Source organism: Trichechus manatus, unplaced genomic scaffold (genome assembly GCF_000243295.1).
Source record: "Trichechus manatus latirostris isolate Lorelei unplaced genomic scaffold, TriManLat1.0 scaffold00009, whole genome shotgun sequence".
NCBI lineage: Eukaryota > Metazoa > Chordata > Mammalia > Sirenia > Trichechidae > Trichechus > Trichechus manatus.
The window spans coordinates 29,322,066-29,326,158 of record NW_004443945.1 but is presented as its reverse complement, the minus strand read 5'-3'; positions in this window follow the sequence as shown (position 1 = coordinate 29,326,158).

The following is a 4,093-nucleotide window of genomic DNA, read 5'->3' as shown; positions in this document are numbered from 1 at the left end:
GTTACATGCAAAATAAACTTTAACCCAATTTAAACAATTCAACAGTAAGTGGTAAGCTAACACCATAATTCCAATATATGACTCCTTCCTGATCAAAAGAGAAAGTGGCATGAGATTTCCACCGTCCTTCTGCCTAGGAGAGTAACAAAAGAGATAACACAATATTAGGTATAGGAGATGTGATGTGATGCCGTCTCAGAGAGCTCTAAGGCACCCCTACCTCAAGAGAAGGTAATTAGTGGGATTGAACCACAGGAATGTGAGGATTCCATACCCAGAGAGAAGGACTCTCGATCAGTGCACACATCAGGAGAGGGCACTGAAGGGTTCTCAGCAGTCCTGCTGAGAGAAGTTTTCCTGAAAGTACAGACAAGACAGACCTTGAACTTTAAAAAGACATTAAAATCCAAGCAATTCATTGCTGTTGAGTTGCATCTGACTCGTGGGGACCCCATGTGTGTCACAAAGTAGAACTGTGCTCCATAGGGTTTTCTTGGCTGTAATCTTTACGAAATCAGATCGCCAGGTCTTTCTGCCATGGTGTCTCTGGGTGGATTTGAACCATCAACCTTTAGGTTAGTAGATGAGTGCAAATCGTTTGCACCACCCAGGGACCTATCTGGTAAATCCAAAACCAAACCAAACCCATTGCCATCAAGTCAATTTAAAGTGTGTCCTTAATCAATTCTGATGAATAAGGCAAAGTCTCAAGACTTTTCAAGAAGCACAGTAGATGCAAGAAAATGTTAGTTTTTTTCTGAGATTAGAAAGAAAAAGTTAAGATAACGATCTACAGTCGTCGTATTTACTAAGAAAGGACACCTAGAGAATTTGCTCATTTATTTGTTTTATTTTTTTCCACTTTAAATTTCCATGTTTATACTTAGAAAATATTTTAAATGGTTACATATGTATACTCTGTAGGTTTTATGTTCATAGAAAAATATATGGATAAATAGCAAAATGTTAACAATGGTTATCTGATGGGGAGTGGAAGGAAGGATACTTAGAACTGGGAAAGGCTTTCACTTTTTACATTATCAATATCTTTTTTTATTTTTATGTGCATATATTACTTCTTATTAGACAGGAACCTCCATTCCCCTGCCTCTTGCTTCCCTAGACAGATAGGTAGGTAGGTAGATGGCTGCCATCCAATCAGCTCTGACTCATGGCGACCTTACATACAGCAGAAAGAATAGTTGCCTTGTCCTGCATCAACCTCATGATCTCCAGCGTGTTTGAGCCCCACTGTGCCCATCCATCTTCCTTGCCCTCGCTGGCCCAAACATGATATCCTCCTCCAGAGATAGATCCCTCCTGATGACATGTCCAAAACAAGCAAGTCTGTTCTGTTGTGATCCATAAGGTTTCACTGGCTAATTTTTGGAAGTAGATCACCAGGCCTTTCTTCCTAGTCTGTCTTAGTCAGGAAGCTCCACTGAAACCTGTTCACCATGCCATGCCAGCTGGTATTTGGAATACCAGTGGCATAGCTTCCAGCATCACAGCGACATGCAAGCCACCACAGTACAACAAACTGACGGATGCATTGTGGGTGCTTCCTTAAAGGGACTACACTAATATTCCTGGCATCTCGCCTTCCCTTTCCCACTCTTCCACAGGAATTATCTGATATCCAAATTGGAACAAGGAACTGAGACAACTCTCAGGTCCTTTCTCAACCTTTTCCAGAGCCAGTTTATCAGCAGGACACATGCATCTCGTTATCGTCTTGGTCCCGCCACCCCCACCCCATAAACACAAGAAGTAAAACCACGAGACAAAGGACTTTTTCTCTTATGTTCACTGCTGAAGCTCCAGCACTTAGAACAATGCCTAGTATATACTAAGTGCTCGATAAATAGTTTTTGAATAAATTAATAAATCTGTCTCCCCTCTACCATGTGATGAGGGGCCTGGCCCCTCCAGAGAAGCTGACAGATGTCCAGCTGTGCCAGTGATTGAACCAGTATTTCTGTGTAATTCAGACTTGAAAGTCTGTTTTACAGGTTCATTGTGACTGCACTCATGGGCCGTGCCCTCCAATCCAGTGTTTATCAGGACTACAGCTGGCATTTGATCTCTCTCTGTTGACTACTGAGTCCATCTCTCACTTGGCTCCAAGTTTAGGAGGGGAAGAAAGATATTATTGATTGGGTACCCTCAAGCCCCCACACTCTTATAATTAAAACTTTGAAATTTAAATGCACACTTATTTTATTAAAGAGCTGTTTTTAAAGTTTTAAAGATCATGTGCTTCCACTACTCTCTGACATCTATGAGTAAAGGGCACCTGTCCAATAAGCTGAATTCTCATGGGATACTCATTGTCCAATAAGCTGAATATTCGTGGAATACTCCCTGCTGAATACACCATGAAAAAGGCAGGCAGGGTTTGGGTTGTTTTTTCTTTTTCTCTTTTTTTTTGGAACTCTGTTGCTAGAACCAGTACTCTTTACCTCATTATTCATGTTTTTCCAACATTTTTAGTATAACCCACTTGCTTTAGTTTCTTAGTGCTGTCATAACAGAAATACCACAAGAGGGTGGTTTTAACAGAGACTTATTTTCTCACAGTTTAGGAGACTAGAGGTCTGAATTTAGGGCGCTTGCTCTAGGGGAAGGCTTTCTCTATTGGCTCTGGGGGAAGGTCCTTGTCTCTTCAGCTTCCTTAGCAATCTTCATGTGCCTTGTATCTTCCCATCTTTTTGTACTTCCTTCTCTGTGCCTAATTTGCCTTATGTCTCAAAGGCGATTGGCTTAAAACATACCCTATACTGATATAGTCTTATTACCATGACAATAAAGGTCCTAATCTCAAATTGGATTACAACCACAGGTATAAGATGTTAGGATTTATAATACATGTAGTTGGAAGACACAATTCAATCCATAACACCACTATAAGAAATATTTTTACCATAACCCATAGTAAGAAATATATTTTAAAACACGACCCAGTATGTATGTATGTATATATAACTGAAACAAATATATGTATATATAATCGAAACCAAAGTTTTAGGAAACTTACCTACTCTTCATGCAATGTACTGATTTTTTTAATTCTATTTTATTATTTAAAAAAAACCTGCTGATTATGCTCCATCAAACTGATTTCAAGATTCTTTAAGAGTCAAGTCTTGAAGTTTAAAAAACAATGCACTACATTTCATCTTGACCACCACAGTAATTTTGTGAGGATTAAATAAGATAATATATGTAGAGCATTTGATACACTATCTGGCACGTACTATGTGTGCAATGCATGAGAGAGAACATTATTGACCTGGCAAGCTGTCTGTAATTACTGGAGAAGGCACAATGAGGGGAAAACCCTGAATGGGCTGTAGATGGATTTAGCACCAGTTAAGATTTGTCCTTGGAAGCCAGATGGGGAATTTCCAGTATTTTTAACTTACATGGTAATGGATATCCATTTTCAGAAAGAGAGCTGATTTGTGGCTAACTCCAGTTTCACTTTTCCACTGACGTGTGGTTAACTCCAGTTGCCTTTTCTCCACTAGAAAAGGGCATTTTACAAGTTGTTATACCTCTCTGCTGGAACCCCCTGTAAATTTAGTATTTATTAATCTCTGTTTGCATCCAACACTGTGCGAGGTACTATGAGCTATACAGAATTAGTCTTCATAACAAATTTGCATATAGTGGCTTAAAACAACACAAGTTGATTATCTTATAGTTCTGGAGCTCAGAAGTCCAAAATGGGTCTCACTGAGCTAAAATCAAGATGTCAGCAGAGCTGTGTTCCTCTCTGGAGGCTCCAAAAAAGAATCCTTTTCCTTGTCCTTTCCAGCTTCTGGAGGTCATCCACATTCCTTGATTCATGCCCCCTTCCTCCATTTTCAAAGCCAGCAAGGGCGGGTTTATTCTTTCTCACATCAAATCACTCTGACTCTGACACTGACTCTGTTGACACATCTCCTTTTTTGACTCATCTCCCTCTTCTATATTTTATTTCTTTTGTTTTTGTAGGTTTTGTTTTTGCTGAGACTTTATGTTTTTCGTCTTTATTTTTATGAGTTGGTTTGTTAACTTTCTTTGTGGTTACCATGAATTTTACCCTTAT